The following is a 16,009-nucleotide window of genomic DNA, read 5'->3' on the forward strand; positions in this document are numbered from 1 at the left end:
CCAACCCAAGGGAAATGACATTCCTGATACTTGCAGTTATTGTGACAAAGGCAATCAATGCGCTCGGTAATGTGACAAACTGCCTCTGCAGTTAAAGGACCAGACGAGACCACAGACCCTAATAGGAAAAACTACCAACCTGTGCCTTGTAGGACTTTGAGCAAGCCCATTAAGCACCAAATTAATCAATTCACTGAAATAGATGGTAACCTGTGCACATCTCCCTGCAATGTAGTGTGGCGTTGAATGCAGAAACCTATTGAAATAACCTATCACGAACCTATAATGAGGGCTCTTCAGATTCAGCAGTCATACTAGAAGTAAAGTACCCTACTGCAGCCCGTTGAGCTGGATCTGGCTGGCTTCGAGAATAGGTTGGTTCAGAGAGATGCTAGTGACATTTGCAAGGTCACACCCGATGCATGTTTTTTTTTTTTGCTTCTGTTTTGGAAAAAATATAACACACCTGTATGCAAAATAGATGTATTGTTTTCAAAACAGATAGCTGCTCGGTGGAATCTAGTCTCGCACACCCCCAAAGCCGCTAAAATGCTAAAATAAAAATAATAGTGGGACTTCAGGAAGTGTTGGTGTAGGTGTGGTCACATGTACTACTCTAGATGGGGAAATTACTAACAGTTGTAATAAAAGTAGTTCAGTCTTCAGGTTCCCGTAACCATGGGACTCGCTTAGGAACTAACCATTAGTACTAATTGTGATTTGCAAGTCCTGCCTGCGGCAGTAAAATCTCACCAGTGGGTATTCAGTTCCTACATATTACTATCGGGCAACAATAAAAATGTCAAGAAAACTCTGGTTATTAATATTCCTGCTGGAGAGAGACAGGAGTTTTATCTACTGACAGTTTTGAATCATCAGAAAGTAGCACAGAGGGGTTAATGTGCCTGCCGCAAAGAATGTGCACCATGTAGAGCACAGAAACGACTGTGAGTGAATTATGAGCAGCGCTATAAACAAATGAAATGCATGTCTGAGAGAGGCTATGGAGAGATGAGGAGCACTGTGCCCTGCTGGAGGGTGGCAGTCAGGGAATCCATGGTGAAGGAGGTCATTGAGGGAGCGCTGGGCAAAGAAGACTGTCGCACTGGGCACCACCAGCGCTAAAGCCGGTCCTGGAAATATTTGTGTTATGTGAAGCATTTTGCGTAAAAGTAATTACATGGAATGTGAGAAAGCATGATTACTGGGACAAAAATTACATTTTGGAATTTATTTTTGTTGCCCCAACCTAACAATAACTGGATCCGAATTCTATACCCAAGAACGAAGTGACTTTTTACGCCTTCGGGTCCCACGATTATGCTGCTTTATTTCTGTGTATTTGAAAAAAGTTAGTTATTGAACATCAGTTTATAATTGTCTTCTCCAGGTTATTGAAGGGTGCACACATCGTGTATGATTCCTTGTTATGCCTAAAATCTAAAATCACCAACGATGTTGTTAAGTCGAGCCTACCAGACAGCTTCAGCTGTCTGGTTGCAAAAGCCCATTGAGGACTTACCAAGAACTCACGGGGCTTAGATCCCTATTGCTTACCATTGGTTCACTTTATAGTCATTTCAATTTGCTTGCTTCTTATTGGATGGCTTTCCCAGTCTATCTTGTGTTCGACCCTCACATGAAGCGTAGCCTCTTTACAATCCGATTGACTAGCTTACTTGTGTCTTTTCAATTCTCACACTTAGGGAACTACTTTTTTGTTTTTGGTTTAGCACTCCATCAGAGTGCATGTGTTTTCCATCTCTCTCTGTAGTGTTGTTCTCCCTTCCAAATACCTGCCCCCGTTTTGTGTTTGCTCTCACCCTCATTGCTGCTCGCTTTCTCAGGTGTACTTCTCCCTGCCCCGTGGTTGGTGCTGCAGTCTCCTGTGTGTGTTTGTTCCCCATCCCTTGTCTTCCCCAGGTGCTTCTCCACCCACAGCCCATGTTGTTCTCTCATGCTCCCTTGCCACGCCCTGATGCTTCACCCCAACTTACCCCCTTCCGTGCTTTTTTTCATTAATATTTTTTTAGGGTGCCCGGCTAATCACTGCGTGTCGTCCGCGAGAACGCTTTTGCACACTTATAGTGCCAAAGTAGATCATTTAATAAAAAATAAAATGTAATGCTGCCTGCGTCATTCTGTAGCCACGTGCCTGCGTGGTGACTCGTGCACACGCCTAGAATGACGCTACAGCCAGCAGCGTCTGCGTCATTACATTGCGCCTTCTTTTCTTTCTTTTTTGGGGGGAGTTACAAAAGAGCATTGGCAAACACTTTGCTGTATCGCTGCCGTTCAGAAACGCCAGGAAGCATTGGGCAAAGCCAGAAGGTTCCAAAGACGAGAACTGCTGGGTTTGGCGGGCACTGGCAGTGGCAAAGAGTACAGTAATTCAGTCTCCCTGGTGGTGGTAGCTGGCGAGCTGGAGGCAAGGCTAGCCAATGAATGAAGGTGGTCTTTATGGTGCAGCAGTTGGAGCTCAGTCTTTGGGCCAGTGAGCCCAGTCGCCTGTCTGCCAGTCTATGCTGGTTTTCAGTGTTTGCCTTAGTCCTAGCTGCCAGGCCCAGGAACAACAAAACAGCACTCTCTTCCTTAGTTGGATGCCCCTTCGGGACCCTCCCAAGTGGTCAGTCATTGTCCCCGTGTAAGCCTCTCACACAAACTACGGTGTACATGGCTAATTCCAGGGCTTCTGTATTTCTGTAGCAGTGGTTATAATATTCATAATAATAGTTCGTATTTGTAAAGCGCAAACATATCACCTCTCAAGAGTTTCAAGGCGCTGGGGGCCGTTGGGAAGTTTTTGGGGCAGATTTGCATGAAAGTGACACATCTGTACAGATGCGTCACTTTCCCTGCGCCACCCTTAGAAACCCTTGCTCCAACATACATGCGCCGTATTTACAATATGGCGCACTATGGCGCAAGGATTGACAGATGCATCAGAAATTCTGCCGCATCTGTTGGCGGAAAAGTCACGCATTTGCTGGAGTCGTGTCACAAGCACCACTACACTGCGTCACTACTTACGCCTGCTTGAAGCAGGCGTAAGGCTTTGACGCAGTGGTGTCCTAAAAGTGGTGCAGTGAAATCTTGCAGATTTCACTGAGTCACTTTTACGAGGCCTTCCTGCATGGGAACGTCCACCCTGCATACATTATACCTGACGCAGGTATAATGTGACGCAGGGCTTTTAAACGTGACGCATCTCCCTAGATGCGTCACGTTGTAAATAGGCCGCATTGTTTGCGCCGCTGTTGCATCAAAAAAGTGACGCAACTGCAGCGCAAAAGTCATGCAAGGGCCTTGTAAATCTGCCCCTAAGTGAGCTATTGCCCAGAGTCACATGATGCTGAGCTGCCGACAGGGAGGGAGCTGCGGTTCCCGCGCTCCCGAGTCAGACCCTCTGGCTGCTACACCACACCCTCCATCTTCCTGGTTGACCAGCTAAGGAGTTAACCCCCCCTTAAACAAAACAAAGGGCTAAACAATGAAAAAGGACCAAAAGTAGGCCTGTTGGCAATTCGCATTCAGCTGTCCTGTCCTGGGCAATTGGCCAAAAATGTTCAACTCCTTCGGAATCCTTCTTTTATGAGCAATTTCCTTGACTCACTCACACAAGGGTGAATGAGTTCACCCTTAGTAGATAAAATAGGTATTTCCTTCACCCAGAAATGAAGGGCAGAATGACTTTCAGAATCAGCTTTTAAATGATAACAAATTCACATGGCCCGCTGATAACATCAGAATAGAACGCATTTCTCACTCCATCAAAAAAGCAAGAAAGTCAAAATATATATATCAGAGCTGTCCAAATATATCACAGTGTACACGACCAGTCTTATCTCGTGCAGCCTTGAATTTCCTGAAATGAACTAGAAGGAAACTGCAGGAACAATGTTGAAATGTATTTCAAGGGCATTTTTTTTTTTACTTTCCTTTGTTTATAATTAGGACACCGCTTTTGACTTTGGATACATTCAGAGGTCGACCACAACACATTAACAAAAGAAAATAAAGCAACCATTTCCTAGAACAGTGTGACACTTGCATTAGACCGTGGCCTGTGGCTTGTATTACTCTAGTACAGTTACCGTGAGGTGCACCCACAAATAAAATTACAAAAACGGAAAAAAGAGGCTTTGCTTTAGGAGCAAGAATAAACAAGCATTGGCATAGCCAATAGGTCTCACTTTTGGGAACTTATAAGTATTTAGTTATGCAGCACAATATCGTTGGTGCAACAACATCAACTGTTGCATGGCTGAACACTTGTAAGGTACAAGGTTAAGCCATGCAACAGCTGATGTTGTTGCACAAAGGATATTGTGCTGCAAAACGAACTACTTATAAGGTCCCAAAAGCGAGACCTATTGGCTATGCCAATGCTTGATTTGATTGCTTTATGTGATGGGATTTTTTGTGAAATTGCACATTTTTTCCCTTTTTGACGGATGGGAAGATTAACTGATTTGCTCAGAATCACAGGGGTGTTGTGCCGCGACCTAACACACATTGAAAAAGCCAATAGGTTACGCCTTGCAGGCTATTGCCTCTGCCACTGCCTTTTATTCATCTTGTACAGCATGGGCATTGCCAACCTTGGCAATGATTTGAAGCTATGCTGCATAGCAGCATGGTTGCTGTGCAGCATGGCTAAAAATAATAATAAAATAAAGTACAATGATGCATCCAAGAGCAACCCCTAACTAATATATGGAAAGAGAACATATGAGGTCCTAGGTTTGGACACAGAGGGAATCACCTAAAATAGCCTGCCCTGCCTTGCTGCTTGTCCTCATGTAGATATTTGTAGTAAAATGTACTTGTCTGAAGCAGATCCCCACTGCCTTCCCTTAAACAGAAGCATACTGAACTGACATTATTTGAGCCATCGCAGCACGTGACTGTAGCCAGGGCCACTGCAAATATGCGATTGTGCGGCTGCAGCGCTTTTTGCGTATTTAAGGACTTGCAACATAATCCGTCATCTGCTGCATAATCTGCAGATTTGAACAAAAACACATTCTGTTTCCAGCTCGACCGGTTCAAAACTTACTAAAACGTAGTGACGTGTTACCGCGCAGTGGAAGACCCTTTGCAAGCGTTGACTGGTCTCCTTGCTGTACTTGGATATTAAACAGGTGCTAATGAGGTGTAAACAATGACCAGACAGTGTTAAGTTCAAAAAGTAAGTTTATTGAGGTAAGGGAAAACAATAATACAGAAAATATAATAACAATGAAAAAGGAAAAATGTCAAACAATAAAACCAATCAATTATTGATGAACACAAAGGTGAACAATGTAAGTCATCCAACTGTGATAAAGGAAAGAGGAGCAACAATGACTGGTAAAAAATCAGTGAACAAAAAAGAACTGCATTTTATACCAAAATGTAAACTACAAAGTCAAACATCAATAAATCATATAATGCCAATATGAGAAAAGTCATGGAGGTTTAGTCACTTCTTGTTGAAAGGGGGGAGGAACAGAGAGCGCCGAGCACTTGCATCAATAAATAGTGTAACAGGCGACCATAGGTGCAAATGCTTGGATGCCATATGTAGTGGGTAAACAAAATTAGTGTCCAATCTGTGATTGTAACAAACAGCATACCACCATGCTTGATATGACAATTTAGTAAGATCTTCCCAATTCTTAGTTATTTGCTGAAAGGCAACCGCCAACAGTAAATCTATTATTTTTTCATTGGAACTACAATCTGCCCAAATAGAGGACAAACTACCTAAAAAGATGTGTGTGGGGGAAAGGAGGTGAGAGGAACCAAAAATCAAATTAATTTGAGACCATACCTTTTCCTAGAAACTATGAACAAATGGACATGTAAAAAGTAAATGACATAAATTCTATCCCAAAACTCCACAGACCAATAAACTTTTAATTCTTTTTCCCAAGATAGTTTTACTTTAGATTTTTCTCTCAGAGTGGAGGAGCTGTGTAAGAATTTATATATGGTCGAAGCTTTAAAGTGTTTAACTAAGAGAGTGCGTAATTTCTCTGTAGAGAATGGCTCACAAGGAGTGGATTGAGAAGAGATTGTGTAATGCAGGGACGCATCTTGGAGAGCTTGCGATAAAAGGGAATACTTAGAATGGAAAGATGCAAGCAAATGAAAGGAGCCCCTGGCGTGAGAAAAGGACATAATCTCGTCCCGTACATATAATTGACGTACCCAAATCAAGCCCCGGTGTCTCCAAGACTTCCAAAATATAGGCGTATTATTTATTAAAATACGTTGTGCCATATGGTAGAATTAAGAAATGTGGTCCAATCATTAGAATTCAAGGAGGAAATAGGTGACAGAAGCTTAGAGGTGTGCTTAATTACAGGAGTTGATATAGATTGTGGTTTACTTGTAAAAGATAAGTATTCTTGAAAGGAGAATGGGGAAATAAAGGACTGTTCAAGTGTGGCTCAAAGAGGGCAATTAATGGGAGTTTCAGAAAGCCATTTCGAGGCCTGTTGTAATAAAAAGGACTTATGATAAGTAGGGAAATCAGGGAAATTTACTCCACTCTCCAATTTTGGACGAACTAGTTTAGAGATAGACATACGTGACTTCTTCTTATTCCATAGAAAAGAAGACAAAATGGAGTTTAATTTCTTAAAATACTTTAAGGGGATAGACAGGGGAATATTAGAAATTGTATACAAAATTATAGGAGACAACATCGTCTTTATAGTGTCCAGACGACCCACCAAGTTAAGTATAAAGGATGCCACTTCGATGTCAGTGATGACAATCTAAAAGTGCAATTTTCCATGCAACGTGATATTGTTGCTGAAATTGAGGGGTTAAAATGCAAACCTAAATATTTGATGAATTGGGGACTCCATGTGAAACCTGAAGCAGTAAAGTCAGGTTTAAAAGTGTATTTTGTTAGAGGCAGAATTTCGCATTTATCTCTATTTAATTTATAACCAGAGACTGATGCAAAAGAATCAACCTCTCCCAAAAAGGCAGGGAGGGAGGTTTGGGGCTGTTAAAAAAATAAAAGAACATCATCAGCATAGGCTGCCATCTTAATGTGAGTCTCTTTGAAAGTGAAACCATGGATATTGTCGTTTTGACAGATTCTTAAAAGAAAAGGCTCCAAGGCGAGATTAAAAAGAAATGGAGAAAGTGGACAACCTTGTCCAACACCCCTACCAAGCGGAAAATAGGAAGACATACCACCATTTGCACAAACAGCCGCTCTCGGATTAGAATACAAAATAGAAATCAAAGCAATAATTTGTGGGCCAAAGCCAAACCATTTAAGTGCATGAAAAAGATAAGGCCATTCAACTCTGTCAAATGCTTTCTCTGCATCTAAAGCTATTGCAGCTAATGAGTGTGAGATGTGTGAAGGCTTGGAGGGGACGTCAAAAAATAAACGAGTATTATCTGTAATGAGTCGACCCTTGACGAAACCCGATTGTTCTGTTCCTAAGAGATCGGGTAATTGAGGTTCCAAACGTAAGGCTAGAGCTTTTGAAAAAACGTTATAATCAATATTAACCAAAGAAATAGGTCGATCATTTTTGCAGTGTTGTGGATCTTTACCATCTTTAGGTATAAGGCAAATAAGTGCATCAGAAAAAGAGCCAGTAGATCCACCTGATTGCAAAAAAGTAGTTATGAGAGTATGTCATTTGGGGATCAGTAAATGTGCAAAATGAGCGAAAAACTCAACAGTAAAACCATCTGGACCAGGTGCTTTGTCCTTTTTAAGTGTGTGCAAGGCAGTAAGAAGTTCCTTTTGTGTAAGGTCTAATTCTAAAAGTGAAAGATCTGGGTGCGTAACAGAGGTGTGGTGAATGCTAGAAAAGAAGTACGCAATAGAATGGTCAGAAGAAGGAGTCTCAGATGTATAAAATGTTTTGTAAAATTGAAGAAATTCATTTAGGATATCCTCGTCCTTGAACTTCAATGTGTGAGTATTGTCGAAAATAGAATCTATATTAAGTTTATTATGCTTAACCTTCAAATAATTAGCTAAAAGTTTTCCAGCTTTATTCTGGCCACCGTAAAATTTTGCACTGGACTTCAACAAAAAGTAAGAGGCATTGTTAGTGGTCTCCTTGTTAAATTGAAATTTAGCATTTATAAGTTCAGACAAACAAAGTTTTGATTTGGAAGAATAGTAGGAATGTTCCAATCCCTTTATTTTGGCAAAAAGGGCGTTAAGGATTTCTTGTGCTTTTTTCGCTTTGAAGAGACATATCTAATAATAAAATCTCTAGCAGAAGCCTTGAAAGCATCCCAAATCACATGAAAAGGCAAAGTATCTGAGTGATTAAGGAGGAAGTATTCACTAAAGATGGAAATGAAAGAGGACGGGAATGTCGAATCCAAAAGTAGAGCATTGTTAAAACACCATTTCCGAGGGAGATTGGGTTTCTACAAGACATGCAGCTGAATAGTAACAGGAGCATGATCAGATATTAGAATAGAGCCAATATCTGCTGCCACCAGTGATTGAGATATGTTGTGGGATATAAAAAAATAGTCTAGTCTTGATTGGATGTGATGAGTCGGAGAGTAATAAGAGTATTCTCTCAATGTAGGATTGCAAAGCCTCCAAGCATCAATAAGCTTGTGTTGCTTAATGGTATATGTGAAAAATCTATGTGATTTACGGGGAACATAAGGGATTGACGAATGTCGATCTAGAAAGGGGTTGAGGACTTCATTACAATCTCCTGCATGGATAAAATTATCATCGAAACATTGTGTGATCTGTTGGGCCAAGGAAGTCCAAAAAGAGGCATCTCCAGCTGTGGGTGCAGAAATATTCAACAAAGAGATTGGAGCATTACCCACCATTAATTTAACAAATAGCCATCTACCCTCCTTATCTGCACATTGTGATAACATTTTGACAGGGATGGATTTACGGCAAAGAGTAAGAACTCCATTGCGTTTGCCATCACCCGGGGAAAAAAATACCTCTCCCACCCAACCTCTCTTTAACTTAACAGATTCCTCAGCCGTCAGGTGAAAATCTTGTAGACAAGCTATATCTGCTCCCAATTTGGCCAAATGATTCAGAACTCTCTGTCTCTTAATAGGTGAATGTAAACCTCTGACATTCCATGACACAAGTTTTAAGGACATAATACAAAACTGTAGCTGGATGGTAAACAAGAACTGCAGCGAATCTCTAAGCAAATCAAACCGTACCGTACATTAAACCAACTACAAAGACATTGAGTCAAATACGAAGAAAGAGAAAGGAGAAAGGAAAAGAAATAAAAACGAATAAGCATCATTTCAAATGTAAAAGAGAGGCGTAGAGAGAAGAGCAGTGTTAAAGTAGAAGGATATTGAAGGGGAGCTCTCGAAGCATAGGGAATACAGAAAAGAGAAAATGCAATACAAAATACATAAAAACGTAATACAACGAAAGACTTACATATAATCCAAGACAAACGAAAGGTGGGGGGGTGTGAGGCCACACGGAACAATGACATGTCCAGGACCCAAGCGGGAAGGCGGGAGGGAGGGCAGACCCGACTTACGATGGAACATGAGGAAAAGAGTGACGCGAAGACATAACCTGTAAGGAGAAAAAAGGTGGTTAGTTATGTAAATGAAACGATATGAGTGAAAATTTGCACCAATACCAAACATCAACATGTCAACAAACCAGAGATAAATCTAAAACATGCAAAAGAACAAAGGCATTTCAGAATCCAAAGTGTCTATTTGGTGTGTGATGAGGAAGTATCCATGAAGTCAGCATGATAAGAGTAGAGGAAGCTCTTCAATTTTACTGGATCATCATGGGAAGTGGTTTTGCTGTTGATAGTCACTTTAAATAGACAGGGATGAAAGAGGCCATATTGTGCGCCTATGGAACGGAGCTGTGGTCTCAGCATAAGGAATTCTTTGCGTCGATCTGCAGTTGATTTGGCATAGTCTTGGGAAAAGAATAGGGAGTTCCCTGACCAGGTGATGCGATCAATTGCCCTAGCCGCAGATAACATTTTGAGCAAGTCAGTATACTCCAGAAAATATAAGATCACTCCCCTCGGTTTCTTTACTGTAGAGGAAGACGAGAAAGATGACAACGGTCCCAACCGATGAGCTCTTTGAATGTTAAGAGAGGTATCATCTGGCAACTTGAGAATCTTTGGGAGGAAGGATTTAAAGAAGACAATTAGGTCTGATCCCTCCGTTCCTTCCGGCAAATCGTAAATGCAAAGGTTATTTCTCCTATTCCTGTTTTCCAAATTCTCAATCTGTCTATGCAGCAGGGAGACTTGAGAGCACAAGGAATCCACTTTGGGAGTAGAAGAATTTAAAGAGTCAACATTTTGTTCTAAGGCTGTGACACGGTCTTCTACATTTGACCACCTATCAGTGAGAATCTGCAGCTTGGAATTTGTTTCTTCAATAAACGGACACAAGGCCCGTATTTCTTCAAGCAACAAGTCCATTGTGACTGAAGCAGGTTGTTTAGGGGGAGAAGGAGGATCCTTCTTCAACCGCTTACTCGATGCTTTGGTGGTTCCAGAGGACAGCGATGTATTAGATGTCGACACACCTTTAGGTGAAGTGCTTGTTGAGTCCTCCATGGAAAGACAATTATAGTGGGAACTGGTGTGAATTAGAAATCGACGTGCTGAAGACTTGGGTTTAAAAAAGTCTTTAGTTAATTTTCCCATAAGTTGAGACAAAGACTTAAATGGCAGACCAATGAAAAATAAATGTCGCCGTGCAGAACGTCAGTATTTAATTCCTCAGCAAAAATGCAACAAGATGTATTCGCAAAATTTTTTACGAGATATAATGATTACATCTTTATGAAAATGCCTTATTTGATGTCATAAGGGTATTAAAAAGAGACCAGAAGATAAAGGCTACACTGGAGTAACCAAAAAAGGCTAGCACAAGTTGTGTGAGGCCAGTTTTAGGTCATGAAAAGGCAACGTCGAACAGCAGCACAACTGGTTTCTTGTTTGCGTAACATAGCACAGTACAAACAGTAAACCTGGCGTAGAGAGAGATGGAGAGTACACAAAGTAAGGGGGAGGGCAGGCAGAGAATGAGGGCAGGAAGGAGAGAGAGATGTTGAAGAAGGGAACAGAGTGCTGCTAGGATGGGGAGGGGTACTCGGGTATCAGTGGGTAGGACGCTGTTAAGCATGTTTCCTAACAGAATGTCCCGCATGGCGCCGCATAATTTACTCAACCATCCACAAAATTTGACCCTCCCCAGCCCCAGAATTCAAGAGGCACTGCTGTAGGCTTGGCGCTATACAATGCTTTCTTGTTTGCGTAACATAGCACAGCACCAACAGTAAACCTGGCGTAGAGAGAGATGGAGAGTACAGAAAGTAAGGGGGAGGGCAGGCGGCGAATGAGGGCAGGAGGGAGATAGAGATGTAGAAGAAGGGAACAGAGTGCTGCTAGGATGGGGGAGGGGGTACTCGGGTATCAGGGGGTAGGACGCTGTTAAGCATGTTTTTTAACAGAATGTCCCGCATGGCGCCGCATAATTTACTCAACCATCCACAAAATGTGACCCTCCCCAGCCCCAAAATTCAAGAGGCACTGCTGTAGGCTTGGCGCTATACAATGCTTTCTTGTTTGCTTAACATAGCACAGCACCAACAGTAAACCTGGCGTAGAGAGAGATGGAGAGTACAGAAAGTAAGGGGGAGGGCAGGCAGCGAATGAGGGCAGGAGAGAGAGAGAGAGAGATGTTGAAGAAGGGAACAGAGTGCTGCTAGGATGGGGAGGGGTACTCGGGTATCAGTGGGTAGGACGCTGTTAAGCATGTTTCCTAACAGAATGTCCTGCATGGCGCCGCATAATTTACTCAACCATCCACAAAATTTGACCCTCCCCAGCCCCAGAATTCAAGAGGCACTGCTGTAGGCTTGGCGCTATACAATGCTTTCTTGTTTGCGTAACATAGCACAGCACCAACAGTAAACCTGGCGTAGAGAGAGATGGAGAGTACAGAAAGTAAGGGGGAGGGCAGGCGGCGAATGAGGGCAGGAGGGAGATAGAGATGTAGAAGAAGGGAACAGAGTGCTGCTAGGATGGGGGAGGGGGTACTCGGGTATCAGGGGGTAGGACGCTGTTAAGCATGTTTTTTAACAGAATGTCCCGCATGGCGCCGCATAATTTACTCAACCATCCACAAAATGTGACCCTCCCCAGCCCCAAAATTCAAGAGGCACTGCTGTAGGCTTGGCGCTATACAATGCTTTCTTGTTTGCTTAACATAGCACAGCACCAACAGTAAACCTGGCGTAGAGAGAGATGGAGAGTACAGAAAGTAAGGGGGAGGGCAGGCAGCGAATGAGGGCAGGAGAGAGAGAGAGAGAGATGTTGAAGAAGGGAACAGAGTGCTGCTAGGATGGGGAGGGGTACTCGGGTATCAGTGGGTAGGACGCTGTTAAGCATGTTTCCTAACAGAATGTCCTGCATGGCGCCGCATAATTTACTCAACCATCCACAAAATTTTACCCTCCCCTGCCCCAGAATTCAAGAGGCACTGCTGTAGGCTTGGCACTATACAATGCTTTCTTGTTTGCGTAACATAGCACAGCACCAACAGTAAACCTGGCGTTGCGAGAGATGGAGAGTACAGAAAGTAAGGGGGAGGGCAGGCGGCGAATGAGGGCAGGAGGGAGATAGAGATGTAGAAGAAGGGAACAGAGTGCTGCTAGGATGGGGGAGGGGGTACTCGGGTATCAGGGGGTAGGATGCTGTTAAGCATGTTTTTTAACAGAATGTCCCGCATGGCGCCGCATAATTTACTCAACCATCCACAAAATGTGACCCTCCCCAGCCCCAAAATTCAAGAGGCACTGCTGTAGGCTTGGCGCTATACAATGCTTTCTTGTTTGCTTAACATAGCACAGCACCAACAGTAAACCTGGCGTAGAGAGAGATGGAGAGTACAGAAAGTAAGGGGGAGGGCAGGCGGCGAATGAGGGCAGGAACGAGAGAGAGAGATGTTGAAGAAGGGAACAGAGTGCTGCTAGGATGGGGAGGGGGTATTCGGGTATCAGTGGGTAGGACGCTGATAAGCATGTTTCTTAACAGAATGTCCCGCATGGCGCCGCATAATTTACTCAACCATCCACAAAATTTGACCCTCCCCAGCCCCAGAATTCAAGAGGCACTGCTGTAGGCTTGGCGCTATACAATGCTTTCTTGTTTGCTTAACATAGCACAGCGCCAACAGTAAACCTGGCGTAGAGAGAGATGGAGAGTACCGACAGTAAGGGGGAAGGTAGGCGGCGAATGAAGGCAGGAGGGAGAGAGAGAAATGTAGAAGAAGGGAACAGAGTGCTGCTAGGATGGGGGAGGGGGTACTTGGGTATCAGGGGGTAGGCCGCTGTTAAGCATGTTTCTGGTAACAGTGCCGACCCTCACTAACCTTTTCTCCGTTTACTTTTTGGTTCCAGCGCCATGAAGCTCCTCGGAGTGTATGCCCGCTTTGTACGAAATAAATTATCTGGCACAGACTAAGTAAGGGAAGGGGCTGGACTGAAGGCAAGGGAAAGGAAGGAAAAAGCAAGGGAGTGCAACAGGGAGCCGAAAGTAAGGGAAGAGATACAGCAGTGGATGGGGAAGGCAGTAATGGCAAGGGGGTTAGAAGATGGAGAGGGGCAGGCAGGAGGACGGGAGAGCAGGAGTTGAAAGGCAGAGCTGGAGGAGGAGGGCACGGTCAGAGGCACAAAGTCGTCCTCATTAGCTGTCGATTATGGGATTGTTTTCACCAGCGAGTTAATGTGCCACGTTGCGCTATACTTTGATAAAAGCGCTACCCGGTAACTATGAATAAACTGTCTCGAATTACATGAACATGAATCTAAATGGTTCTAAAACAAACTCGTAAGAAAGGAAACAGAAAGATACTGAGGTGTAGGGGAGGGATTGCAAGGCGGAGAGAGGCACGAAAGGCTTAATGAGCCTTGACAGAAACACATGGCGGCTGTGCGCCTGCACACGCATGTGAACGCAAGCTTGAGGCCAGCAAGCCTCTGGTAGCACTTTGAAAACCCCCTTACTAAAAGTCGAGCAATCAGCTGCGCTGCTCTAGGCTCGACCTAAAAAATGAGACAATAATGAACAAAGCAATTTAATGATATTAAAAAATCCTCCATAAAACAAAACTTGTGCTCATGTAGCACTACACACGTCATTGAGTTTCTATGCGCTGTAATTAAAAGATATTTTCAGCAAATGTATTGTGCTGAATTGTAGTGTATTATTTGGCACATTTATACAGCGCTTACTACCCTTACATGGAGCTCTGAAATAATTGCTTTCACGGGCAGCAAGCAACACCATGGGACTTTGTGTGGGAACTGTTTCCAATACCTGCATGAGAACCACCGAAGTGAGGAAGTGTAAGAGATAGTCGGGGAGTTCTGTTTTTTTACTCAGTAAACTGTCAGCTTTGATCAAAAGGAGAAATGAAACACAACGGGAGCACCAGTTTCATGTTGACACATACATTATAAAATTCATGCCATTTCTGAGGGGTTGTTTTTGAGCCAAAAGACGCTGCTCTAAGACCTGCCTCTCTGTGCTTCAGCCAGGCCGATTTTAACTAAAATATTGGGCCACTTTTGGTCTCGCTGAGTCAGCGCATGCGCTGCACTCCGAGACATTTGGTGTGTGGGTTTACAAAGTGCTGCCACAGGTTTTTGGTGGCCTAAAGCTTGCGTGCACGCGAGCGTGCACGCGTGCAGCCACCATCTGTCTGCCTCTCTATTTTGCTCGCGCAAACTCCCTCCCCCTCCCTCATCACAGAGGGCGTCTTTTCAATTTCAGCCCGGCCGCGCTTCACCTCCCTCCCCCTCCCTCACCACAGAGCGAGTCTTTGACCACGGAAACAGTCCCTAGCTGACCCGTGCAGAGTGTTTCCGAGAAGGCGCGGGAGGGCACGGTGTGTCTAAGCTAACATTCTTTGAGTGGTTCTGAGACGTGTGGCACCAGAAATGCAGTGAGCTGGTAGTGCGTTACATAGCTGCCAAAGTTTTATATTGCTAGGTGTGACATTTTCATATTTTCAATGTAATTATAAGTGACATTTGAACGACTACAAGTGACACTTTTTAGGCTATGCCAATGCTTGTTATCTGAGTTACCCGAATTCCCCTCCAATCGGGTTGCGGCCATGTGAATACATCGCAATAATGAATCTTTCTTTCACGTTGTTCTGAACAAAATGCAGCTTTTAAAAAGCACCTGCACAGCCTGAGAGCCAGCGCTCGGCGCCACAAAAGAGCAACGTCCGATATGTTTCTTCTCACAAGGCTTTCAAATACATGCAGTGGAACGTCCAGTTTATATGTTGCCATAGTAGCCAGCAGCTGCTTTTCATACTGGCTTTGCCTTTCACAGACTAGAGTTTGGGATTTTATTGAAAGGTTTGACGGTCTGTTATCAGGTTACATCCATTGCGGCTGCTGGAACACATCCCTTTGTACGTGGTCACATTTCAGCACATACTTTGCTCTGAACGAGTTTGACATTTTTAAGTGCCACTTTACATCTATTGTCGTTTTTTTTTCTTCATTCCACCTTCTGTTTTGGCACAAATGTATGCCTACAATCAATATTCAATATTCCTTCCTGCCACGGGAATGTGAGAATTTCAAATAATTCATCATCCTTGATCTTTGTTCCATTCTTGAGATGAATTGGTGCTAACTGTGAACCCAGGCATTGCTTGTAAAATCAGCAACCTTCGTAGTGTCAGGCCCTGCCTACACAATCAACCACCCCTGCAAACAAGCATTGGCTTAGCCAATAGGTCTCGCCTTTGGGACCTTATAAGTATTTAATCATGCAGCACAATATTCTTGGTACAACAACATCAACCGTTGCATGGCTAAACACTTATAAGGCCCCAGAGGCGAGACCTATTGGCTATGCCAATGCTTGTTACACTGTAGCTGTTAAGCAGTCAAACCGTATTGAGGAGTGGCATAATGTAAAAAGATGGCCCACCCTGAAGAATGTGACGA

General features: G+C 43.5%; 1 protein-coding gene and 1 long non-coding RNA gene across 7 annotated transcripts in view; one reads left to right on the forward strand and one right to left on the reverse strand.

Moving 5' to 3' along the window:
• Positions 1–16,009, forward strand: part of LOC146772931 (SLAM family member 9-like) — a 369,703-nt gene that overhangs the window by 296,332 nt on the left and 57,362 nt on the right. The gene's annotated exons all lie outside the window — the stretch shown is intronic.
• LOC146772932 (uncharacterized) overlaps positions 1–16,009 on the reverse strand; it is a 141,650-nt gene that overhangs the window by 47,422 nt on the left and 78,219 nt on the right. For both annotated transcript variants that reach the window (XR_014972143.1, XR_014972144.1), the window contains exon 5: positions 9,422–9,565. This is a non-coding gene — a long non-coding RNA (uncharacterized LOC146772932). The remainder of the gene's footprint in view (positions 1–9,421; positions 9,566–16,009) is intronic.

This window comes from Triturus cristatus, chromosome 12 (assembly GCF_964204655.1).
Source record: "Triturus cristatus chromosome 12, aTriCri1.1, whole genome shotgun sequence".
NCBI lineage: Eukaryota > Metazoa > Chordata > Amphibia > Caudata > Salamandridae > Triturus > Triturus cristatus.